This window comes from Gopherus flavomarginatus, chromosome 2 (genome assembly GCF_025201925.1).
Source record: "Gopherus flavomarginatus isolate rGopFla2 chromosome 2, rGopFla2.mat.asm, whole genome shotgun sequence".
Classification (NCBI taxonomy): Eukaryota; Metazoa; Chordata; order Testudines; family Testudinidae; genus Gopherus; species Gopherus flavomarginatus.
The window spans coordinates 184,687,181-184,714,799 of record NC_066618.1 but is presented as its reverse complement, the minus strand read 5'-3'; the positions used below and the strand labels follow the sequence as shown (position 1 = coordinate 184,714,799).

At 44.8% G+C, this 27,619-nt stretch overlaps 2 protein-coding genes across 12 annotated transcripts in view; both read left to right on the top strand.

Moving 5' to 3' along the window:
- Positions 1-27,619, top strand: part of GFOD1 (glucose-fructose oxidoreductase domain containing 1) — a 541,281-nt gene that overhangs the window by 50,269 nt on the left and 463,393 nt on the right. The window lies entirely within an intron of this gene.
- The window catches only part of TBC1D7 (TBC1 domain family member 7), a 149,860-nt gene that overhangs the window by 49,984 nt on the left and 72,257 nt on the right, over positions 1-27,619 (top strand). The window lies entirely within an intron of this gene.

Genomic DNA, 27,619 nt, shown 5'->3' with positions numbered 1-27,619 from the left:
TGCAGTAAAAAATTCCCTTCTGACCCTTTCTGTCATTCAGGCTTCTGCCAAACCCACTGAGTCACTTAGGGGCTTGGATTAAAAACATTTCACACAGTCAGACCTGGTTTATCTGTGCCTGGTTTATAGTTTTATGTCTGGAAAAGGAAGATTTCCTTGGTGGCAAGGCCTTTGGCATATTGTCGTCTTCTTCTTAGGGCCTGCCTGCACTGTAAATTCAAGCAAAATGGGATCCTGTTGTCCACTGGCAAAACAGGTTTAAGCCAAGTTGGAGAACACAGTTATGGTCCATCTACATTACAAAAGGCACCAGGGCCAGGGAAAACCGTGCTGTAACTGGTTACATTTATAGCATTCACAGGCCTTAAGAATAATCTAAATTAAATATGGAAAATTCCTTGTAGGCTTTCCAGATTATTCTCCTGCCTGGGAAGGATTGTTCCATATAATATTCATTTATGTGGCATTGTTATTATCCTATAATTAGGCCTGTTCTACACTTAAAAGTTTTACTGATATAAACTATTTTGGTTAGAGGCGTCATTTTAAAAAAACCCAAATAGTTACACTGGCAAAAGCCCTAGCGTGGACACACTTATTCTGGTATAAGTCACCCTAAGCTATACTGGTATAAAACTATGTCTACACTGGCAGAATTAAAGCACCGGCAGTTACAGCACCGCTTAGAGGGTGCTGAAGGGAAACTGCTGTTGTGTGTTCACACTTAGCTTCCTGTGCAGTAACATATTCGCACTTGCAGCGGTATTCGGAGTGGTGTACTCTGGGCAGCTATATCACAAACCATCTCTTCCTCTCTTCTGCCGCTAAGAGTTGTGGGAAGGCGGAGGGGGGTCATGGGGTATCCTGGGTCCTTGTCCCAATGCCCCATGAGGCATTGCTTCACATCCCAACAATCCCTGTGTTTCTATCCACATTTGGTGCCATCTTTCAACAGTTTGTGTACTGCACGCCCTGCCTCTTTGGGCTGCAGGAATGGATCCCGAACTGCTGACCAATATGCTGCTCGCTCTCACTAACACGTCACGAGTAGCAGTGGAGTTATTCCTTAAACTACCAAGGCAATAGGAGTTTGATGTTGATCTCACCACGCGTAGTAGCTGCGACAGGAGATTGCATCTGACATTCACAGAGATGCTGACCACAGTGGAATGCCACTTTTGGGCTTGGGAAACAAACACTGAGTGGTGGGATCACATCATCATGCACATCTGGGATGATGAGCAGTGGCTGCAGAACTTTTGGATGAGGAAAGCAACATTCGTGGGACTGTTATGAGCTCACCTCAGCCCTGTGACACAAGGACACTAGAATGAGAGCTGCCCTGTCATTGGAGAAGCGTGTAGTGATTGCACTTTTGGAAGTTGGCTACTCCAGACTGCTGCCGATTGGTTGCTAACCAGTTAGGAGTGGGAAAGTGGACCATTGGATGCGTGTTGAGGGCCTTCTCTTGTTGCTAAGACCAGATGAGCATGAGGCCCTCTGTGTGAAGATCTCTGGGCACAGCCCAGACACACATGCAGTAACATTTCAAGCTGGTATGGATGTGTAGGACTTTCTCACAAACAGCTATGGGTTCACCCTGGTCAGGGGTCTATGGTGTTTCTGGACTGGCCCCTGTCCTTTTCCATCCTGGACAGAATGGCTGGGAAACATTGTTAGTGAGGAAAATGTTGCAGAGATCTCTGCCACATCTTTTTTTCACCCTCCTCCTGTTCTTCCCAAAGGTTTTCCATCAGTTTTTACTCTGGCAAAATCACATGTACTCGATGGAAACTTGCTTAATTGTCAACTACACAATTTAGCCAGGTATAAGAACCTCAGGATTTTATTTTGGATTGTATTGCATATGCTAAATGTATTTATAAATGATTGTCTGTCAAATTTGAACATATATAGGTGCCTGAGTCTCTGTTGCTCCATGTGTAGTCATTTACATCTGTGCAAAGAGGGTGTAAAATGCCACCATTCTGATTTGGTAATGTTTTATACCCTGTTTGTCCCATATACTGTGTGCACACTGGACACACGGTGAACTCCCGTTACTAAAGATGGATATGGATGAATTCCAGACAGGAGCCATATGCATAGAAACAAAGGACCCCATTCAGAAGGGAGTCTAAGATGCTACCTAACTGATGTTATTTACTTCTTCCAGGCTCTTCAACATGGATGATATACCAGCGTAGACGCTCCTGGACTTACCTGTGACTCTGTCCTTGCAAAATTGGGACAGACTAAGATCTCATGTGTATATTAGTGTAATATTAGGTATTTTAATGCCAATGTAGCTTATTATTTGCTCTAACTGGTACACTTATGAACTTGTAACATTCTTCAGTTGCAGATAATTGGCACTCAGAGGTGTGAAATCTTTGTCTAATCACTTTTTGTACTGCCGTCATTCACCGTAGTATCTGAGGACCTTCCACATAAATTATATTGGTAATAGTTAGGTCCCTATAATGAGGTCCCTAGGGGACTTCATAGAATCTCTGGCTCTTCTCTGTTTTGCGAGCATAGAAAGCTCCGCTTCGGGTGTTTTTATTTTTTTTAAAAGGCAATGGGAAAGGAAATGGTTGATGCTGTGAATGACATTATAGTGGAAAAGCTTCATCAGAGGAAGGTTTTTAGTGTTTTTTAAAGGTGTTCAGACTATAAATTCATATGATCTCTGCCTGGAAAATGGATCTCAGCTAGATCTCCTTTCCCTTTTGTAATCCTTAATTTTTTAAAAGAAATGATTACTTCTAAACAACTGATTCTTGCAATCAAATCCTGACTGATCCATTAGCAACAGGGAATGGCTTTTGGGAGAGTAATTTTTGATCTCTAGAATAGAGTGACACTACAGGCAGTGTTCACTAAAATCAAATTCCGCTCTAAAAAATAATAAAATAGGAGTACTTGTGGCACCTTAGAGACTAACAAATTTATTGGAGCATAAGGTTTCGTGGGCTACAGCCCATTTCATTGGATGCATGCAGTGGAAAATATAGTAGGGAGATTATATACACACACAGAGAACATGAAACAATGAATGTTACCATACACATTCTGAGGAGAGTGCTCAGTTAAGGTGAGCTATTACCAGCAGGAGAGAGAGAATTTATGTTGGTAATCAAAATGGTTCATTTGCAGCAGTTGACAAGAAGTTGTGAGGCACAGTAGTGGGGGGGAAATAAACATGGGGAAATAGTTTTACTTTGTGTAATGACCCATCCACTCCCAGTCTTTATTCAAGCCTAATTTAATGCTGTTTATTTTGCAAATTAATTCCAATTCACCAGTCTCTCATTGGAATCTGTTTTTTGAAGTTTTTTTTTGTTGTACTATTGCGACTTTTAGGTCTGTGAATGTCATTGCACACTGATTGTGCTATAACCACTGTCCATTTCACATGCATTTATATCACCACCAAATTATGAGCGAGAGGGTTTTCAAAGATTTGTTTCAACATAGATGTGCTTCACATGTATATAAGTCAAACTTGTCAGGAGCATTGATTACGACAATGGATGTTGCAATGGCTTAATCCTTCAGGCTTTATTTGTTTATGTCCATTTTTTCAATAGCGAACATTTTAGGTTTATGTAACAAGAGTTAGTCATGGGCAAACAAGCCCACTCAGGCATGTCACAACAAATGCTAATCTTTTCCCCAAGAACAGTAGTCTGTCTGATGCAATGATCTATTCCCATAACCCTCCACGTATCTCCCTTAGCCTGCATGCTGCACAATGCAGTTGTAACTTGCTGACATTCAGACTTCTGTGAAACCCTGGCAGTGGTTCCTGCAGAATGTAGCAATGGCACAGCATTTTGTCCCGAGTTTCTCTCAGTCATGTTTGGTTCAGGAAATGTCAATATAAATAGTTCTTACTTCACTGTCATGTGTCTTCAGCCAGGGAATAAATACTTCCTCATTCCAATTGTGATATCACTTTTTTCCAGACTCCTCTCCAAAATTAGGCAAAGAAAATATAACTGTGTATGTGAAATAATAGAACAAGACAAGTTCATTTCAGACCTTATAGATCAACTGAGAATGTGTTTAATAAAGAACTGACAGTCATTTTACATTTGATAATGATGACTTAGGTTTTTGTAATAATTACTCTACAACAATGGTTCTCAAACTTTTGTATTGGTGACCTCTTTCACATAGCAAGCTTATGAGTGTGACCCTTCCCCCACATATTAAAAACACTTTTTTTGTTTAACACTATTATAAATGCTGGCAGCAAAGCGGGTTTGGGGGTAGAGGCTGCCAGCTCACGACCTCCCATGTAATAACCTCACGACTCTCTGAGGGGTCACGAACCCCAGTTTGAGAACCCCTGACCTACAAGAAGGAAGTGGTTGGCTTGTAGTTAAAGCACAGGGATGGAAATCAGTAGATCTGGTGGTGTTCGTAGCTTTGCTTTCAACTGTCTATCTCTCTCAGCATTTTATACTGCTCTCCATCCCCATAGTATATGAGCACCTTGCACATAATGGCAATAGCAAAGTCCCTAATGGACTTCATGGAGTCTCTGGTGCTCCTCCCTTTACAGGCCACAACTCTACTTGGGGTAGGGGCTGAGGGTGTGTTTGGAGGGGTGTTGGTAATTGGGAATTAAAGGGGTGTTCAAATTCAGCATGCAACTCACATACTGACATTTTCAGAAGTGGCCAGTGATTTCAGGAGCCTCAATTTTTAGGCACTCATCTGGAGACACCTTTGGTTTAATTTTTAAGAAGTACTGAGCAGGTGCAAATTGCACAGGTTTCTGCTGGAGCTATCGGCTCATTCAGCACTCCTGAAAAACCATGGGCTCCCAAAATCTAAAATGCCATTGATTTGGGACCAGTCTTGACAATGTTAACCCAGACATCTCAGGGTCCCCATTTGTTTAAAAACCAAACCAAACAATACTTCCCTATCTCACAGAGTATTGGGCAGCTTAATCCATTAATGGCTGTAAAGCATCTGAGAGTCTCAGACAGAAGGCACAGTAGAAATGCATGATGATTTATTGGTATTAGAAAACACACATCCAGTGCTGCAGGTGTTTTGAAAAAAATGGAGCCAAGAGCATTCATTGGGGCTTGTCTACACTGGCACTTTACAGCATGGCAACTTTCTCGCTCAGGGGGTGTGAAAAAACACTCCCCTGAGCACAGCAAATTTCAGCGCTGTAAAGTGTCAGTGTAGACAGTGCCCCAGCACTGGGAACTATGCCCTTCGTGGAGGTGGGGGTTTTTAGAGCGCTGGGAGAGAGCTCTGCCACGACCATGCAAGCCACGTTAAAGTGCTGCTGCAGCAGCAGTTTAGCATTGCCTGTGTAGACTAGCCCTTAGATCAGTGCTCACATGACAAAAGATTGCAAATGATATGTCTGAACTACTATCCATCTGTCTGAGTTGCACAAACTAGACTGTTTTTACTTTAAAAATTCCCACTGTTGCTAACTCGGGTGCAGCTTCTCCTCAACCTTCCCCCCGCCCTCCCCCAGTCGTCTTGTTTCAGAGCTAAGGCCCATCTTAGAAGATACTCAGCTACTATTGAACTAGCCATGGAGATCTCTTTAAAAGAAAAAGCTGGTTCTTTGTGGCAGTGGTACCTACTGTTCCAACCCCCAAATATATAAGGAAGAGAAGCTTTGCGTACTGGATTCCAGCAGAAACGCTGTCACGGCTGTAATCTGCCAAACTGCTGGGTGAGCTACTATTCTAGAAAGAGCAGAGGAACCTCACAGCCCAGCTGGCGCCATGACACCACATGGAAGTTAGCATCATAGTGCGTTTCTCCTAATCCCTGCCCACCCTTTCCACCAAGCCACACAGAAGGCCAGAGGAACAGCGATAATAGGAGAATGGGATTGTAATAATGAGCCTCTCCTCCTGACACAAAATTAGGCTATGCTAATTAGTGTGCTCATTTGCATGCCAATACCCAGGAGGCTCTTCCACCCTATTACTGTTTCACAGAAATGCTGGCCTTTGAGCTATGGCAAAAAAAGGGAGGGTTGGGTGAATTGGTGGGGAATAGGCTGATTTCTTTTGTCCTGTGCTTTGCTAGTACAAATGGGGAGGCTTTCCTTTGTTTCTAGCTTCTATAGCATTAACAAGTGGTAATTAGCTACAAGTGATCCAACTGTCATTTAAGTGAACAAGCCTCCCTGGAAAAAACCTCAGTCTTTACTCACCTGCAGCTACCTACCTGTCTGTCTCATCTTGCTGTCCATCCGTCCTTTCTGCCTGATGGTGGACGTTTAACCCTTTCATTTGCTGCTACCCAGGGGACAAGAAAAGATGAGGAGAGTAGCCTTGTAATAGCAAACCTTCCATATCCCTCATAAAATCTCAGCTTTTCCTTCGAATCAACTAGAAGAATCACGGTCTCTTATAATGGTCCAATGGGGAAAGTTAATGTGATTTCAATGTCATCTACTATAACTGTGGTGTTTTCTTAGCTGTGGTACAAGTCATCACAAACAGTGGTTCATCTGTATGCCAGAAGCCAATGGTGCTACACTGATTTACATCAGATGAGGATTTGGCCCCCTGGATCTTTTGGATTCTCTTACATGTAATGACTCATCGTGCTTAAAGTAGCCATTTAAGGGGTAGTTCTGCTGCCGTTACTCCTGCAAGTACTGCATAGACATTACTCTGCATGTAGTCCCATTTTTCTTTAATAGGACTACTTGAGAAGTAAAGAGTGTGAAATTGGGAGAATCTAAGAGAGCTCACATCATAGGGCCAGATTCTACCATCCTTACTCACACTCTTTGGATGGTCCCACTGGGCCAGAGTGAGAACCCCTTACTTGCTTTCACATGGGTCAGGGTTCACAAGCTAGCTACTGAAGTCAGTGGGACCATTTGGACAAGTTAGTGCTTGTCAGAACGAGTAAGGGCTCCTCAGTCTAACTGTGGGAAGTCAGTGGGAATATTTGTGAAGAGAAGTACTATTCAGTGTGAACATGGGTGGCAGAATCTAAACAGCTGGCACAGAGTTTCTGCCCTGAAGGGCCTGCTGCCATTGAAGGCCATATTGTGGCAGGCTTCCCATATGGACTGCTCTAATCGCTAAAAACACCAAAGTTCAGTAACATTTACAGACAATGGGTCAAATTTTGCCAGGGGTTTCATTCTCTAAAATTGTTCCTGTGACTGTGCAAGGCCAAGATCTTAGGCATGCAGCAACTCTGGTGCATGCATGCATGCCTAAGTGCATGCATAAAACTGCAGATACAATTTTAGAGGCAGCAGTTGGCAATGTGGACAAGATACAACAAGCTAATCTGTGTATTTGGGAACACTATTGTTGCAAAAGGCTCATATAGTGATCTGATTACCTTTTACGAAAAGGGAGTAGATGGGAATCTGACAGCGATTTATGCACACATTAATGTCTTGATTCTCCTCTAAATTGTGCCAATATTAAATCAGGAGTAACTCCATTAAAGCCCTCAGAGTTAAGCAACTAATATAAAACTGGTGTGTGAGAGAGGAGCCCAATATGTCCAATTGCCTGAGCACTGGATAGCCTCGGCAGCATAACGTTTCCTTACTCAGTTTCAGCACATCATATTTTAGAGATCAAGTGACTGCAAGAAGCAATTTGTCTGCTGCTGTGTGTGGGGAGGAGGGAAATGTAAAAGCAATTTGTAGTCTGCGAAAGGTTAATTATTGAAAAAAGCAGCATCCCTAACAGTGGCTTTAAGGTAGTCCCTCAAGCAGTTTTATGTTAATTTCATGGAGCTAAAGGGCTGTGTGCACTGCATGTGGCTCAGCTGCTTTCACACACAATCCAGTTTCTTCAGTGGGCGTTAGAAGACTATATACTGATCAGGGCTGGCTCCAAGTTTTTTGTCTCCCTAAGCAAAAAATATTTCCGCGCCACCCTGGCCCTGCCCCAACTCCACCCCTTCCCTACCCCATTCCAATCCCTTCCCCAAATCCCCGACCCCACCTCCTCCCCCAGGCGCACCGCATTTCCCTTCCTACTCCTCCCTCAGCGAATCAGCTGTTTTGCAGCAAGCCTGGGAGGGATGGAGGAGAAGCAGAGCGACAGCACTCGGGGGAGCGATTCCTCTGCCCCCCCCCCCCCAGATACTTCCTGTGGCCCTCCCTGCACCTCTCACCGCCGCAGCTCATCTCCTCTCAGGGACGGCTCCCAGCTTTTTGGCCCCAAGCGAAAAAAAAAAGGGAGCCGGAGTGCCGCCCCAAGCACATGCTTGGAGCGCTGGTGCCTAGAGCAGGCCCTGATACTGATATAGTTAAAGCAGTGTAATATCCCTAGTGTGGATGCAGTTATATCAGTAAAAAGGTGCTTTATACCATATAGCTTTTTCCCCTTTCCGTACAGGAATAGCTTTACCTTTATACCGCTAAAAGTGCATACTGCATAACTGTATTGGTAAACAATCACAAGGAAGCCTCGTGCTTTGTCTCTGCTGGTTGCAGACACAGTGACATTCAGAGGATGGAAATATGGAAGTTCTGTGTTAGGGCCTGATCATGCAAAGCTCTTGAATTCAGTGGGAATGGAGAGTGTTCAGCACCTCGCAGGGTTAGGCCATTTCAAAAGCAGCCATTGAATTTAGGTATCTCCATTTTTGGGTACCCATGCCCAGCCTGAAATGCCTTCTCCTGATTTTCAGAAAGAGCTGAACAACAGCTGCAGCTTCCACTGACTTCAGTAGCTGATGGGGCTTCCCTTTAATAGTTTCCATGGGCTTCTGAAAATCAGGTTAAAAGGGTCTTCCTAGTTGCACCCAAAAACTGAGTCCTCCAGAATGAGAAACCGCTTTTGAAATTTTGTACCTTATTTTTTCAACTGTAGATATTTACCTCACAAGGGCCAAACCTTTGTAGAACAGCAACTGTCAGACTGAAGTTAAATACACCTCTACCCCATTATAACGCGACCTGATATAACACAAATTTGGATATAACACGGTAAGGCAGTGCTCCAGGGGGGCTGCACGCTCTGGCTGATCAAAGCAAGTTTGATATAACGTGGTTTCACCTAATGCAGTAAGATTTTTTGGCTCCCGAGGACAGCGTTATATCAGGGTAGAGGTATAACTACATTCTGTATTCAAAGCTCAGATCAGTGTAAATTGCATTCAGTTTGAATGTTCTTCTAATTTGTTTGCACTTTGTGAATAGGTATCCATTGAGACTTATTTGAAGGTGTGTGGGTGATTCTGATTTGTGAGTTCAGAAATGACAATTGCATTTTCGTGAGATGCTTGGTAGAATTTGATGCTCTCTCACTCTGTGTATACCAATATCACGTCACTCAGTCATGAAATGCTACCTCCTCTGAACTGGAATGGGGCAGCTGTTGAATAGCACAAAACAACACTCTGCAACAGTTGAATAAAGGAAGTGAAGAAGAATACCATGTCCAACTGCAACTACAGAGGGGGGATTATAGGCAAGCCTAATATAATTACCCAGAATGGAGTATGGCCAGCACAGTGAGGTTAACATGACTTTCCTCTTGCATGAAGGGCCACAGTATTTTTAAAGACCACAGTGGTAAGAACAGTTTCACATCTTCTCTCAAAGATGGCAATGAGGAAACAAATTGGAAATGCATGCAGCAGTGTTTTCTTTTGTCATTCTGTTTTCACTTCCTGGAGCGTTACTGATATTTGTGTGTTATCTCGTCATCCCTCGCTGTTGAAAAATAAATGTTCTCCCCCATGTTATCTCTTCTCTGCTCCAGTAAGGCTCAGTGTACCAAATGTCAAAAATGATTCCTGCTGTCTCTCACTATTAGGAACTTTTCATTTAGTTTCTTGTGACCTGCCCTCTGACCCAGATAACACAATAAATGACAGGCTGGGAAAAACTTGAGGCTTACATTGATGTCTGCAGTTCTGATCTGTGTCCAAAACTGTTTCTGTGGTTTCCTGGCACTCACTTCTTCTATCTTGTTAAACTAAATCAGGCTGTGCTTATGGCTTTCTCATTCTGATGTACAGCATTTCTCTTTGGTACATAGTTGCTCTGTTTCCAAGACATCACTCAAAGAAAAGGAGGCCGTTTCGGGTGTAAAATCAAAGAACGTTACTATCTTGACTCACATTTTCTCCCTGTTCCTTTTTATGTTTTTGCAGAGAACAGGTACTTCTATGTAATACAGCAACTGGTGGGAGGGAGAAGCATACAATGCAAACAGCCCTGGATTAAAGTAGCTTTTATACACACTTTATGCTTGTGTAGGATGCATTCATTTGCTTTCTTGGCTTTTAAGGAGCAGGAGCATTGGCTCTGTTTACTACAAAGCAGACCAGATTCAAGAGGTCAGTGAGCTAAATGTATTTAGCTGTTTGTTGTTGTAGGTGCTACAGAAATATAAACAAGTTCCATTCGATATCACGGTTGCATTGTATTAGGCACTGCACAAATACATAAGGAAACACCACTCATGACCCAAGAGCTTATGGCCTAGTTGGATGTAGAGAAGGACCAGGAGAATGCAGGGCATGGGGCAGGTGTTAAAAATCAAGTGAAGTAAAGTCAATTAGGTCTTCCCGCAGACCTACTCAGGGCCATCCTTACCCATATGCAAAGTACGCAGCTGCGTAGGGCACCAAATTTCCTGGTGACCTGTGTGCTGCTCCAGCCCTGCTCTGGCTCTTCTCCATGGCCTCTGCCCCAGCCCTGCCCCAACTCCCTTCCCCAAAGCCCCTGTCCCAGCCCCACCTCTTCCCACCCCTGCTCCAGACCTGTCCCAACTCTCCTGAGGAATGCACCAGGGCCGGGCCTGCACTCACCGCTGGCGAGTTGTTCCCCCTTGCCCCCCAAGCCAGGCCCCCACCCCCATGGAGGCCTCCCCCCTCCCTGCAGTGGAGCTGTGTAGGGCCCCAGAATAGCCCAGATGGCCCTGGACCTACTCATTCCATGTTGGGTGAGAGAAACGCCAGGGAATCGTTCTGGGAAAGAACCAGAGAATTAATCTCTGCAAGTGTTCCAATTATTCCAGTGCCGTATCTTATCATTAGGGTGCCTTTCAGGCAATGCATTAGAAATAGCCTATAAAACAAGGTAGAGCAGTGACTCATTACAGGAGGAAAGAGTAATGTCATCAAAAATCCCTTCAAACAATATGGACTAAATCATCAAGAGCGATTCAAACCGGATTTCAAAACAACTGCAGTCTGAGCACCACACGCTTCCACTAGGAAAGAATTTTATAAGCAAAGGCCAGAATAGAATAGCTTAAAAGCCCCTTTCTCCATGCTTTCAGGGGAAATCTTTTGTCTAAACAAAAGGAGCCAAGCCAGTACTGTCTGGAAGGTTACATGCTTCCTGTTGAGACATAAATCACTTTTAATTCTGTCTGGGAGACGTATTCTGGGAACAGTCACTGGTGACTTGAGAAGTAAAACTGAGTATTGTGGTGGTGACACAATTCTCATGTGCTGTGAAAAGGGTGACCAGACAGCAAATGTGAAAAATCGGGATGGGGGTGGGGGTAATAGGAGCCTATATAAGAAAAAGACCCAAAAATCGAGACTGTCCCTATAAAATTGGGACATCTGGTCATCCTAGCTGTGAGCGGACAGCAGCTCTCCCTTGCACTATGACACTAGACGTGAATGAGGAAGTTCTCACATGCTATTATTAAAGAGATAAAATTGACTTGAAATTTAGTCTGCTAAAGAAGTTTTAAAGCATTTTGTTTACCTTTTCCTGAGGACCCCACTCCACCAGTTTTTGTGGTTTTACAATTACAATTATCATTGGTTTATTTATTTTTATTATTTGTATTACCATAGTAACAGTTGTGGAACATTTCTGTTTTCACTTTTAATAAAAGTAGTGTGAGTTTTAAGTTGCCACTGTCCTTTTTAAATTGATATTTAAAAAAAAAAAAAACTTTTGGGGCCAAATTCTGCCCTGGATTCTCTAGTATAGAAAGCCTGCCAGATAGGGCAGGATTTAATGTACAGGGTTAGGGCATACTTGCAAGCATGTTTTTCTGCTTCTCTGAGAAGATGGAATATACTTGTGGCTAGTGCTTGTTGAGAACTGTATGTGTGCTAGCTATCTGTAGGGCTGGATATGCCCCCCGAGGGCAGCAGGCTTATGGAATGTTGTGTGGAACCTGTAGGTGTCCTCAGTTCTTTTTTTATTTTTCTTTTTTTATTTTTTTTTCCTCCTAGAATATGGATTCTAGAATGTGATCACCCTCCCTTTGTATATAGCTAGAAAAGAGTGGGAGGGCCCAAAGATTTTTTTTTTCTTTCTGATGTACCATGGAGTCACAGTATGGGAAAGGTTAAGAACCACTGGTAATTGTGCTTCTCTGGTCACCCTTGTGTTTGTACGGAAAAGTCCCTCCAACTGTATGGACTGAAGCCTTGATTCTGCAATGTCACTCGCACACTGGGAGCTCATTGAGATCGGTGAGGCTTTGTGTAATTGCAGAGATTTGGCCTGCACACAGTGCAGCATGGGGTCAGGACATAAGGCTGGGATATACACAGAGAAGTCCTGATGAGATCCTAAACTATGGGAGCTCTCGCAGATAGCTAATGCCACCAGAATCCTGGGACTGAACTGGGCTAAACTGATGTTCATGTGATGTGGAGGGAGTGTTTAGTGGCATGGATCACAAATAAGCATTTAATAACTTGGATCACAAACAATGTTCATAGGCTCATAGATTTTAAGGTCCGATGGGACCATGGTGATCACCTAGTCTGACCTTCTGTACATTGCAAGCTGCAGAACCTCACCCACCGACTCCTGTAATAGACCCCTAACCTCTCGCTGAGTTACTGAAGTCCTCAAATTATGGTTTAATCCACCATTTACACTAGTTTAAACCTGCAAGTGACGCATGCCCCATGCTGCGGAGGAAGGCGAAACCCCCCCATGGCCTCTGCCAATCTGACCTGGGCAAAAATTCCTTCCTGACCTCAAATACAGTGATCAGTTAGACCTTGAGCATGCGGGCAAGACCCACTGGCCAGACACCTGGGAAAGAATTCGCTGTAGTATCTCAAAGCCCTCCCCAGAGGCAGATGTGATAGAGGCTAGTTTGATGGATCTGTGAAGTCAGGCCTTGGGCTGAGAGGGGGACACAGAGATCAACAAACCTTGAATCTGCTGCTGATCTATGGTAGGAGTAATAAAAATGGGTCAAGGAGGCAGAGAGTCTGGATGCATGTGGTACAACTGATTTCTGGCCCCTTCTACCACTCTGGTCTGCCAGCCTTCTTCTATTTGAATTTAGTGTCCCACTGAGCTGTGGATGGTGGAGTACAGTCTGGGTGCTCCCCTAACGTCACATTAGAGCCTGGAGTTCAAGCAGGAGGCAGCTGGCACAAGAGCAAGTGGGCAGCACTCAGACAGCTGAGCCTGCTATGCATTCAAGGAGAGCAGCAGCACCTTTGCCATTGGCAGCAAGCACCACCAACAGAACCAAACCTTTAACAGCAAGTGAAGCAAAGTGGGTGGGTGGATGTCTGCTCTGGGCAGGGCGGCTATAAGGCTTTGCAGGAGAGGGTCTCTGGGATAGGGAAGAAGAGAGGAGATCTGTGGAGAAAGCTCTGAAATAGAGGAGGAATGAGGGCAGCCTGCACGCTGGGGGTACAAAATGTCAATGGATCTGTGCTTTGAGTGGCATTGTAATGGTTGTTCAGTATTTGTATTGCAGTAGTAGTGAGGAGCCCCATTCATGGATCCGGACCCAGTTGTGCTAGGTGCTGTACGGACACAGAACAAAAAGATAGTCCCTACCCCAAAGAGCTGTTTTATTTTATTACTTTGCCCAATGATTCTTCTTGAAAAGCCTTAACCCTCTTTTGTTTTTATAGCATGCTCCTCTCTTGCTTTTTGCTTTTTTTTATTTTGTCTTTGTTTAAATTTGTACTTTTTAGGTATAGGAGAAGCACATAACTCCTGGCAATAACATGGACTTGCATCACTTTGCATTATTAGATATCTAAGGTGCTGGGATGACACTAATCAGTTATCTAAAAATCCCCTTTCCCACTGTTCACTCTGGTCTTGATTCTCTTTTACATGAAGGCCTATTTACACTGCTCTGGCCAGAGAGAATAAAGCGATCTTATTATAAATGCAAATTGGGACCCCCCTTTCATTTCAGGTCATTCTATCAAAATAGTGGGTTGGGAGCAGGATGCTGTTTCCTGTAAATGAAGACATCCTCTGACACCTGTGTAAATCAAGAGTAATCCCACAGAAGTCAATGAAATTCCACTGGGGTAAGACCAATGTAGGGCCTGGGGGGACTAAAGCAGAGAGGTACTGTGCATCTGCAACTCCTAATAAAGTCAATGGGCCAGATTCTTCTCTCTCACCAGTGCAATGTCAATGGAGTTACACTAGTGTAAAAGAGTCAGTGAGTGAGGAGACATGGGCATATTGGGTGCTGAGACTGCTAAGCCCCTTGCAGAACTGGACCCACTTTACAAAGTGTATAGGATTTCCAAGTGTATTGATTCTCTGATGTTGTTGTTGTTGTCAACCGCACTGTTCTAATTGCAAAATGTCTGACCCAGTTGGGAAAGCTTTTTCTTTGCATGGAAACTGCTGACTGCGGTTTTAAAACTCTCCTCTGTCTATAAAACACCCCAATAGGGCTCTTTGTATTCAGTCTTCCAACCAGCACATGTGAAGGCAAAAGCAAGACAGGAAATCAACTGAGATTTAACAGGTCCAGACCAACCTAGGATGAATCGGTGCTTTCATGTTATGTGGGTCACACAGTTCACAGACAAATTGGAGAGCAGTCCCTTCATTTTTGAAGTTAGTGTATTTTGAAAGTAATGTTCCTCAATATGAACAATTGGCTTTAAATGCCATTCATAGGAACCAAATTACCCATGGAGCCGGCACAGGAAGTTTGTTGGGTTTTAGTCCATTAAATATATAGGTAAAATGCAAATGGTAAAATTCAGCGACAATATGTCTTGATGGAGGTTTAGGTAAGACCTTATTACTCAGGGTATGTCTACACTACAGGATTATTCCAGTTTTACATAAACCGGTTTTGTAAAACAGATTGTATAAAGTCGAGTGCACGTGGCCACACTAAGCACATTAATTCGGTGGTGTGCGTCCATGTACCGAGGCTAGCGTCGATTTCTGGAGCGTTGCCCTGTGGGTAGCTATCCCATAGTTCCCGCAGTCTCCCCTGCCCACTGGAATTCTGGGTTGAGATCCCAGTGCATAATGGTGCAAAAACAGTGTCGCGGGTGATTCTGGGTAAATGTCATCACTCATTCCTTCCTCCGTAAAAGCAACGGCAGACAATCATTTTGCGCCCTTTTTCCCTGGATTGCCCTGGCAGACGCCATAGCATGGCAACCATGGAGCCCGTTTTGCCTTTTGTCACTGTCACCATATGTGTACTGGATGCCGCTGACAGAGGCAGTACTGCAGTGCTACACAGCAGCATTCGTTTGCCTTTGCAAGATAGCAGAGACGGTTACCAGTCGTTCTGTACCATCTGCCATGCAATTGTAAATTGGCAATGAGATGACAGTTATCAGTCGTTCTGTACCGTCTGCTGCTGTCATGGGTGCTCCTGGCTGGCCTTCGCTGAGGTCAGCCGGAGGCACGAAGACAAAAATGGGAATGACTCCCTGGGTCATTCCCTCCTTTATGTTGTATCTAAAAATAGAGTCAGTCCTGCCTATAATATGGGGCAAGTGTACTAGAGAACCAGTGTACCAGAGAGCACAGCCACTCCATGTCAGATCCCGCAGAAATGATGAGCTGCATGCCATTCTAGGGGGTGCCCCTGCAACAACCCCACCCGTTGCTTCTCTCCTCCCCCAACCCTCCTGGGCTGCCGTTGCAGTGTCCCCCCCCCATTTGTGTGATGAAGTAATAAAGAATGCAGGAATAAGAGACACTGACTTTTTAGTGAGATAAAAAGAGGGGGAGGCAGCCTCCCGCTGCTATGATAGTCCAGGCAGTACAGAATCTTTTCTTTAGACATGAAAGGGGGGGGCTGATGAAGCTCAGCCCCCAGTTGCTATGATGAAGACAGTTACCAGCCGTTCTGTACCATCTGCCGGGAATGACCGGGAGTCATTCCTATTTTTACCCAGGCGCCCCCGGCCGACCTCACCTGAGGCCAGCCAGGAGCCCTCACGAGATGATGATGATGATGATGGCTACCAGTCCTTCTGCACTGTACCGTCTGCGACCAGGGAAGGGAGGGGAGAGGATGCTGCTGTTCAGTGCCGCAGCACCGTGTCTACCAGCAGCATGCAGTAGACATATGGTGACATTGAAAAAAGTCAAGAAACTATTTGTTTCCCTTTTCTTTCACGGGCGGGAGGGGGGTAAATTGACGAGATATACCCTGAATCACCCCGGACAATGTGTTTGACCCTACAGGCATTGGGAGCTCAGCCAAGAATGCAAATGCTTTTTGGAGACTGTGGGGACTGTGGGATAGCTGGAGTCCTCGGTACCCCCTCCCTCCCTCCATGAGCATCCATTTAATTCTTTGGCTTTCCGTTACGCTTGTCACACAGCACTGTGCTGTGGCCTCTGTCTATCATAGCCTGGAGATTTTTTTCAAATGCTTTGTCATTTCATCTTCTGTAACAGAGCTCTGATAGAACAGATTTGTCTCCCCATACAGCGATCAGATCCAGTATCTCCCGTATGGTCCATGCTGGAGCTCTTTTTGGATTTGGGACTGCATCGCCACCTGTGCTGATCAGAGCTCCACGCTGGGCAAACAGGAAATGCAATTCAAAAGTTCGCGGGGCTTTTCCTGTCTACCTGGTCAGTGCATCCGAGTTCAGATCGCTTTCCAGAGCGATCACAATGGTGCACTGTGGGATACCGCTTGGAGGCCAATACCGTCGATTTGCGGCCACACTAACTCTAATCTGACATGGCAATACCGATTTCAGCGCTACTCTTCTCGTTGGAGAGAAGTAGAGAAACCGGTTTAAAGAGCCCTTTATAGCGATATAAAGGGCCTCGTTGTGTGGACGGGTGCAGGGTTAAATTGGTTTAACGCTGCTAAATTCGGTTTAAATGCGTAGTGTAGACCAGGCCTATGACTCTCTTACACTCAGTTAGACCCCTTTTGACCGATTTGCACCTGTAACATTAACAGACCCCGGTCGTCAGCAGGTGGGATTGAATTGGGGAGCTCTGGAGCTTAGTGCGTGAGCCTCTACCACATGAGCTAAAGCCAACTGGCTGTTAGCTAAGGCTGTAGAGCAGACTCATTTTAGCTCTCTATCTAAGTGGTCTCAGTGCCACCAGATGGGACAGAACACCACACCCAGAAGGTGTATGGGTTAGCCGTGTGCATATAAAACTCCGACTGAAGTCAGTTCCATGCTACCCCACTAAGCCAATTCTATTTATATTAGCAAAACACACACCACACACAAAAGAATAATCGCAAAGCCTTATTTTGTCTAGGCCTCCTTCCCAGCCTGTTGTCTTCTGCTCTTTACACAGCAAACAGAATAGATGGAACCACATGAATATGGTAGGGTCCAATTAACCAGGTCTACTAAATATACACAATGGGCAAGGCTTTGCTACAGATACAGTTCCAGCACCTTCTAAAACACAGAACGTGGTGAGCACCACTAGTGGGCTCAGAAAAGATTGCATAAGGGGAGTGCAGTCTATTAAAAGGACTGCAGGATTTACCCCCTCCTCTACAATACTGATGGTTAGATTGGGGTAATACTGCCCTACGGTTTACACAGCTAAAGACTAGAATGGGCTTGAGTCAAACACCTGGTTCAGATTCCCTCAAATCTGGTTGTGTGGGTAAATGTTTTTAAATCTGGGTCTTAATTTTTGCGGTTTATGCCCATCTTTACTAACTCTCAATATTTCAAGTATTTGTGCCATGAAGCACTTGATAATGGTGGTTGGGTGGTAGGGGGCCAGCTATATAGCATCAGGCACCCTTGAGATTTTGTTTTGTTGTTTTAGTGTTTTTGTTTTGTTTTGTCTGGAATTACCAATTTGGAACGATAAAGGAGTATTCCTTGCTTAGAGGGTCTTCCCATCTGTGTTTGCATTTTGATTCTGTTCGGCCTCTGTGTGTTTGCACACACAGCACCAATTTGGATTACCCTGGAGCATTGGATTTTGTATGATAAGTTCTTGAAAGCATTTTAGACCAGAGCTCCTGCAGAGATCAGATGTGAAGTTTTACCCTCTTGACCTCTCCTCCAAGAATTATCAGCTTTTTATTTTAGATTATAAATAATTGAGTATTCTGAGTCTGATCTATTTGCTGGCATAACCAAAAACTGGGAAGGCATAAAGTGTGAAAGGCTTGGCATTCCTGATCTTTTCTCCGCAGGGAGAAATATGAATGTGTAAATCAATATTTAGTTTCAAATTTTGCATCTAGGTAACATGAGATATTGTTTTATCAGTAAAGCTTTGTTTTGTGTATACAATTTCCATTCCTTTAAAAGATTAAATAATGATATTGACACATTTTCTGGGGAAAATACTGCCCACTCATGCACCCTTCTGCATTTGATTTTTCTGTTTATTCCTCGTTTTATTACGACCTTCCAGAAATGACACTTTTCAGTCATGGCCATCCTAAAAGCTGCTATCAAATGTTCTAACATTATTGACAGACTTAGGTTTCAACACGCATTATTATTATTATTATTTATTATTATTATTTTTAAACTCAAGTGATATGAGGGAATATGCCTGGCCTGCAGGCGACACAGTGAATTAATGCTCTAGAGTTTCATCCCTGGGACCTGGGTTCACATCTAATTTGAGTCACAAATGAAACGAATTTGGTGAGATCATCTGCAAGCTGATCTGATTCCTTAGTGAAACATTTGTCCACGGATCCAACTGCCCCATTTAGCTTCTGTGCTAGGGAGAAGCTGCTCCACTCGTGTTGGTCGTCATAGCTGCAGTTTACATCAGCTGAGGATGCTGCACTAGGATTGTAAGTGAAGAGTCAGGGTGTCAGAAATCAGTGCTGGAGGCATGGAAACAGAACCTGTGTGCAGCACTGTCCCTGGTTTCAGCTAGCTCTGCCTGTCCTTTGTTTGCATAAGTCCTGAAATCCCCACTTCCTTTCTCCACCCTTCGCAAACCTTTGGTTTCCTGCATGGATGCTATCAAGCAGAAAAGGCAAGTCACACTGTAATTTGTGCCAGGTGGTTGGGCTCTGTTTACAACCTCCCATGGCCTCTAACTACACTAAACACCCCTGCCTGAGCCTTCCCCCTCTAGCAATCTGTATGACTTTCACCTATAGGTGAGCTTCTCTTTGCTAATGTATCCCTGTTTGTCAGGCACAGATGTGCCAGAAGTGCAGCATGGGACAGCACAGTATGGAAAGGCAAGGAAAGATGGTCCAGGAGTACAAGTACTAGCCTGGGACTTAGAAGGCCTGGGTTCATTTCCCTGCTCTGTCAGACACTCCCTGGGTGACCATGGACAAATCACTTAGTCTTTGTCTGTGCGTCAGTTCCCCCTGTGGATAATGGTACCCCTCCACCTTTCAAGATATTGTGAAGTCAGGCATAGATGCTATCATTGTGTGGCCTTAAAAGTACCTTACATAGAAAGGACCGTGCAAACAGAGATGGCCCAAGTGAAATGACTCTGTGAGCATCTTGTGCCACTTGGAAAAAAGAGACTCTTGTCCTTTCCTTCCCCCTAAGATGCAGGCTTATGAAATAAGCAGCTTTTGCAGCAACATTTGTTTATTTTCACCGCAACTTCAGTCATGTCCTCATCCCTACCGCCTATAGGAAATGTGATACAAGAGCTTTACGGACACCTGCACACAGCAATACAAAGAACAACTGAACTTCTGGGATATACTATATTATGACTTTGGTTTTGGAGGAAGCACGTGGGTGATATAAACAAAACACTCACAGCTTGCGTGGAGTTAGAGGCCGATATGGCATCATAAAACACTGTCACCTTTACTCTCTTTGGTCAGATGAGGACTAACCAGAAGTGTGACTACTTTCTTGGGTTCTCAAGTAGTCCTAAAAGCGTGGCCACTTCTGACCATATTGATCTCCCTAGTCCTGGAGAGCAGTAGTCCTTGGAATGCAGAAGTTTATAGTGTAGACAATCCGATTGCTGCCACTGTTAGGGTCTTAAAAACAGTCCTTCCTGTGATAGGCTGTGACCATGGGTGTTCATGGAGACAAGGCATGGAAAGGACACAGAAAATCTTTTTCTAGTGGAAAGAGTGATCAAGTAACACTATACCAGATACCACAGCGTTGGACACATCCCTGGATGAATGGAAGAATAGATTGCATGGATAGACCAAGAAGCACCATTGTATACTTCATGGTCCTTCATGCTGTTAGATCCCTAAGGCTGCTCAGGCTTGAAGATGTAAAGGTGAAGATACGCTGCTCTATGGGCAGAACTGGTAGGAATGTTCAGGCCGTACAGAGATGGCTGTAGGGATTCTCCTAGAAAAGACAGAGAAGTTGCAGTGCATGGTGCAGATAAGCCCTGGTTGGCCAATCAGGATTGATCAGCCTCTTCTTGGCCCACCAGGAACAGGCACTAGACCAGACCAGTCTGTTAATATGAAAGTTCTTTATCATATAACTGGTTCGCAGAGAACTATTGGGTAATTATTGGAGGAAATGCAGCCTAGGGTTTAGAGAAGGGCACTGGGAGTCAAGATTGCTGGGTTTTATTCCTGCCTGTGCTGCTGACTTATGTCACCTTGGCAAGTCAGTTTTCAAACTTGAATGCTTACGGGGTAAGCACCTAACTAAATGGCCTAATTTTCTGAGATTTTGAGCACTCAGCTCCTATTGATTTCAGTGGCAGTTTTTTTTTCACTCAACACCTCCAAATATGGGGCCATTTTCATTTTAAGCCTAGCTGGGAATTTAAGTGCCTCATGATCAGTGCTAGAGCTGGGCAGGAACTGTTTTTTTGAGATTTTGAAATTTATTCCTGTCCTGAACCAGGACAAAAAGTCAGAATTTCAAAAATGTCAACAAACTCAATTCCCTCCCTCCTCCCAAAAATGGGTCTTTTTTTTTTTTACTGCAATTAGTTTAAATTTTGAAACAGTAATTTTGAACCAGCGAGCCAGAGTTTTGAAAATGTCAAAATGAAACTTTTTTCAAAAATTTCAAAACACTTTCTTTCAAAAACATTTTGAGTCAAGAAGCTTGTAGAAACCGACCCTGAAAAGTTTCAGTTTAGATGAATCAGCATTTTATGATTGGGGGTCTCTGGGCACTACTGTAATACAGAGAATAATAGTCATTGGGCTTGTCTACATCACAAAGTTGCAGCGCTGGTGAGGGGGTTACAGTGCTGCAACTTAGGAGGTGTACACATCTGCAGGGCATCACCAGCGCTGCAACTCCCTGTTTGCAGCGCTGGCCGTACTCCCGTTTTGTCTCGGGTGTAGAGGATCCAGCGCTGGTGATCCAGTGCTGGTAATCAAGTGTAGACACTTACCAGCGCTTTTCTTGACCTCCGTGAAATAAGCAGGTATCCCAGCATACCTGAGGAAGCCTCTCTGGTAATCAAGCAGGTCTCCTTCCCCGGTTTGCTCTCGCGTTCCCCGAACCCCTGAGCAAGCAGGTCTCCTTCCCTGCGGTTTGCAGGGGGGTTCGGGGAACGCGAGAGCAAACCGCGGGGAAGCTGGTCTCCTTCCCCGGTTTGCTCTCGCGTTCCCCGAACCCCCCTTGAAGCCGCCCAACAGCGCTGCAGTGTGGCCACATCTAACACCACTTGCAGCGCTGGTTGCTGTAACTGTGGCCACTCTGCAGCGCTGGCCCTATACAGCTGTACTAATACAGCTGTAACAACCAGCGCTGCAAAATTGTAGATGTAGACATACCCATTGTGAGGGTGTTCTCACTTCCTTTGTGTCTCTGTTTATTGAGAAGACTCCTTTAGTCAGTAAAGTTAAGAATCTTGCTGCTACATTCAGCCATGTTCTTCCATGGAGAGCCATACACACAGGTTCTGGAACAATTTTTACCGTATATTTGGCTGCTATTACTACTTTAAGCCAGAGTGTGCTGCCGTACCTCCAGTACCTATGGTCACCTATCAGATGTGATACAAAAATTTGATGTCCAAATGGACAGTTTGCACAGACTATGCTGTTATTTATCCACGAGAAACTTGTAACAGCAGCACCTACCTCCTTGTGACTGTAAGTCTTGACTATTACCGTTCACTCTCATCAGAGCTGCTGGCAATGCATCTTCACCACTTGCAGCTTGGTCAGAATGGAGGAGCATGGTCATGCACAGGTTCATATTGTTCTTGTCCAGCATTTTTTACATTGGCTGCCTGTCAAAAGGTAGATTGATTTTTATATCAGCACTGTTGGTTTTTTGAAGCCGTTAATGGCACATTTGACACCTTCTCCTGGAGCCTCATTCAGATGGATGCCTGTGCTCAGACACCACCCACCTCTTAAGAATCCTACTATTGTGTTGTAGATCGGCAGGCAATCAGCCCTTTGTTTAAATAGGCCTTGTGTTTGGGAATGCATTCACCCTTGTATCCATCTCTCACTTTCAAGAAACACCCCAGACCCCTTTATTCATATGAGTTGTAGATTATGACCCCAGTCCCCAACTGACATCCCTTTTTCTTCTATGTTGAACCTCTTGAGACTTTCAGTTGCATAAATGATAAATAAGTGGTTTGTAGTGGAATATTTTACTGTTGAAATATTGTGCAATACCCCAACTTCATTGAGTGGGGCAGAGGGCTTATTGACCTGAGGCCTTGGCTACACTGGCACTTTACAGTGCTGCAACTTTCGCACTCAGGGCTGTGAAAAAACACCCCCCTGAGCGCTGCAAGATACAGCGCTGTAAAGCCTCAGTGTAAACAGTACTGCAGCGCTGGGAGGATGTGGTTTATGTGCAGCGCTGAGAGAGCTCTCTCCCAGCGCTGGCACTCCAACCACACTCACTTCAAAGCGCTGCCGTGGCAGCGCTCCGAAATTTCAAATGTAGCCATACTCTGAGTTCTCAGTCCCATGGTTACCTTCCGTTCCCTTCTGTGCACTGGGTTGACATCCCACAGGATCAATTGTTTTGGGGCCTGTTTGAGGCTTTGGGGGGCCAATAAGCCTTTTATGGCTTCATAAACTTGGCCTAGAATTCAGCTTATTATTACTATGGTTTTATTATTTATTTTAATAATTACACAGCAGTATATAAGGAAACAAGCATTTTTGGAAGGGGATTTAGGGAAAGCTGCAATGAATTACTATTAAATGTCATTGCTTTTGATGTATGTATTTTGGACTTTAAAAAAAATCCATGTTTAAATATTTAGTGGCACTTTGTCCTCCTGGAATTTAGAGCAGTATCTTGTATTGGCTGACTATGTACATTCTCAGTGTCAAGGTAGGAAAAATGCCAATTGTTTCTATTCATTTTACCAAATGCAGCCCCACAAGTTGACTGGGCTGTGTTTTGGATATCCTGTACAGATCTGTGGTCGAGCTTCCTGGAATTAGAAACTGTTGACTAATTTCCTCTCAAACGCCATCCTTAAATGGTCTTGGGAGTTTTAAGTTCTTTTATCATGCAAGTTAAATCATATAGGACCACTTGTTAGGCAGCTTCCTGTTTCCTGCCTACATTATGTAGGCGGGTTCTCCACTGCCTCTCACATGGAAGGCAAGTGTAGAATGCTGTCACATGAGAGTGGCTGCATTTTACACTTGTTCTGCACAGGTATCAGTGACTACACAAGATGCAAGGTGGGGAGGAGTTGGGCCTTTTTTTGCTAGGATGTACACTGTGCATCCATGGCACTATGCAAGTGTCCTTTGCTTTGAAAGGAATTGTACTTCTAGAGGTGAAAGCATTCTGTACTGAACAGTAATCCCAGGTGTGTAACCATAGGCTGTTTTGATGTATCCCTGAGCTGGAAAAAAATATTCTGTGAGCAATCCTGTGCTATTCCATGGGTCCTAAAAATATAGAGGGTGGAACCTCTAAAATTTGCTGGTGGTTAAGCAGATTTGCAAGATGTGAGCTTAAAACCAAACTACTGTACTTCTGGAAAGTTATTTGCAGGTTGTGAAGAAAGGGGAGCTTTCTACCTCCACCCAAATGTTGTTCTGTCAGCATCTGGTCTCCAATCCCCTGTCTGTGCTAAAGTACTTAAGGAGTAAGGACTGAATTGAAACTGACTAAAGACCCCAGGATAGAGCTCAGTAATGGTGATATACGTAGCGTCTATCATCCCAGAGGATCCCAAGACACTTAGTAAGCGTAATAAACTAATACACAAACTGCCCTCCAGATAGCGTAAAGATTATTTCACCCCAAAATACAGCTATCACTGGGGTGGAGCACAGCAGTTGTAGAAGCACACAGGGACAAATTAAAACAAAGAGTATAGTGTCAAGTTGAAACTGTAGGGGAAATTTAGGTAAGCAGAATATAGTTACCTACTGCACCCAGGGCTAACACCTCTCTAATCTTATGAAAAGTGCCATAAGATCTTTAATGACCACAAGTGATCAAGATCTTTGTGTTATATTTCATCTGATAAACAGCACCTCCAACAGTGAAACACTCCCTTATACCAGACTGATGCATTGGATAAATACTGAATTAAGGGACAAAGTGATATTTGCTGAATTAGGAGAACAATTTTCTGCCGGACCTAAGTGTCCCTTGGCAGTTTCTGCCCAAGATGCATCCTGCGCCTTCCACCTCTGAGCAGGTTCCAATGTCAGGAGATATGGTTGCAGGCTTTACTGCCTCCATTTAGTATTATCTGTCTGGGAAAGACTTCACTGCATTCCCCAGCCAGGCACCTTTCTATACCAGTGCATTCTTACAGATGGAAATGATTAATGAAGGAATTAACCAGCCTTCCCAAAGCTAGGTCAAAACCTTGTGCAACCATAATTTACATTTATACCAGGCAACCTTTTACTCATTGTCACAATTTTTGGATCCCGTTTGAGAACGACAGTAGGATAAGAGGGACAAGCTCCGCCTTCCCAGGAAAGCGAAGGGAATCAACTGTGCGTGATAGTGTGGAAAATTAAGTTAAGCCTAAATGAACAAATGGAACAGGCTCTTGCCCTAGAATGGAGCTGAAGTTAACCTTTCTGGAATTCCGTTGTCCCTGAGGTCATTCTGAGTGTGGTAAACTGCGGTGGCTTGTTTCCAAGCATTAGTGAATGTCAGCTAAGACACAGTGGCTGTCTGTGACAAATGAATAGCAGTGGACTAGGTAAGGACTTCCCCACTTCTCCCCATAAAAGCTTCCTGTTCCTATTAAAATGTCCGAGAGAGGAAAAAGCATTTCTCCATAGACTGGCCTCAGTGTTGAGATTTCTTTGCTTACAGCATAAAGTGTACCCTGTGTATGTCTTACAGATCCCCAGGGGGCTACAGATTTATGGTTGAGAAGCCTTAAACTACATCAGTAAAATAATCTGTGGTCGTTCGGGTGGGGGCAAAGTCAAAGAAGCAGGATTCTGACCAGCCTGGCAGTTCTGACAGCATATGGTACTCCTCTTCACTTCCTTTTCTAAACAGTTTTGCAGAGGTAGCGGGCTTTCCTCAGTGGTGGCTGCCTTTTCCTCATGCATCCGATGAAGTGGGTTTTAGCCCACAAAAGCTTATGCTCAAATAAATTTGTTAGTCTCTAAGGTGCCACAAGTACTCCTGTTCTTTTGGGTTTCAATATATGTGGGGCTTGATTCTGAGAGATGTCGAGCATTCTCAACTCCCATTCAGCACCTACGAGGATTGGGTCCTGTGAACTGTTGAACACCTCCTGAGAGTTGTGGAACATCCTCAATTCCCACATCTTCACTCCCTACTAGGCCAGAAGGGGAAAGCTTTGCCTACCAAATTTCAGAAGAGCAAGGAGATCCCAGATAAGAGATTCTACTCTGTGGCTTCACTGGCTGGCAGTCCACGTTGAGTGCCGCTGGAGCAGCTCAGTGTAAAGTCAGCCAGCATGATGCACAGCTATGCGGACACAAATCTTCCAACACCCCCTGTAGCCATCATCTGTGAGAGAAAACTGTAAAATATGATTTGGTTTTTGGAGAGAAAAAGTTGCCTTCAGGCACCAAGAATCCTTTTGCTTTAACCCAACCGCCCCGCAAAACCTTTCCTTGTCCTTATGTGAACAAATCACTAACATCCAGTGTACAAAGGGCAGCATCATTCTTTAAGCTCTAGATTGCATTGGAAAGAAAGAGAGTATATTAAACTCCAACAAGTAGAAAAGAATCTAAGGCCATGTCTACATCTAAAATTTTGCAGCGCTGGTTGTTACAGCTGTATTAGTACAGCTGTATAGGGCCAGCGCTGCAGAGTGGCCACACTTACAGCAACCAGCGCTGCAAGTGGTGTTAGATGTGGCCACACTGCAGCGCTGTTGGGCGGCTTCAAGGGAGGTTCGGGGGAACGCGAGAGCAAACCGCGGCGAAGCTGGTCTCCTTTCCCGGTTTGCTCTCTCGTTCCCCGAACCCCCGAACAAGCAGGTCTCCTTCCCTGCGGTTTGCAGGGTGGTTCCGGGAAACGCGAGAGCAAACCGCGGCGAAGCTGGTCTCCTTTCCCGGTTTGCTCTCTCGTTCCCCGAACCCCCAAACAAGCAGGTCTCCTTCCCTGCGATTTGCTGGGTGGTTCGGGGAACGCGAGAGCAAACCCGGGAAAGGAGACCAGCTTCGCCGCAGTTTGCTCTCGCGTTCCCCGAACAAGCAGGTCTCCTTCCCTGCGGTTTGCAGGGTGGTTCCGGGAAACGCGAGAGCAAACCGCGGCGAAGCTGGTCTCCTTTCCCGGTTTGCTCTCGCGTTCCCGGAACCACCCAGCAAACCTCAGGGAAGGAGACCTGCTTGCTCGGGGTTCGGGGAACGCGAGAGCAAACCGCGGCGAAGCTGGTCTCCTTTCCCGGTTTGCTCTCGCGTTCCCGGAACCACCCAGCAAACCTCAGGGAAGGAGACCTGCTTGCTCGGGGTTCGGGGAACGCGAGAGCAAACCGGGGAAGGAGACCAGCTTGATTACCAGAGGCTTCCTCAGGTATGCTGGGATACCTGCTTATTCCACGGAGGTCAAGAAAAGCGCTGGTAAGTGTCTATATTTGATTACCAGCGCTGGATCACCAGCGCTGGATCCTCTACACCCGAGACAAAACGGGAGTACGGCCAGCGCTGCAAACAGGGAGTTGCAGCGCTGGTGGTGCCCTGCAGATGTGTACACCTCCTAAGTTGCAGCGCTGTAACTCCCTCACCAGCGCTGCAACTTTCTGATGTAGACAAGCCCTAAGAGACCGAAAAGTTACTGCACTTCGGTACAACCATCTGAGAGCCTGGAGGTAGCATCTGGAAAGCAATGCCCGTGAGTCACTCATTTCCTACACACTTTATTAGGGTAAGTACACATAGCCTGCCAAAAAAGAGGCCAAATCCCTTCCATTATTTGCTATCTATCAGAACAGCATAGACTAAGAGAATAAAGATCAGAGAACTTAAAACCTTGCCAAGCTCCCCCCCCCATGCTTGTTTACATATAATACATGAGAACAGTCATCAGAGTGTGCACAAGACCCACGTGTATCCTTCTGGGCTGA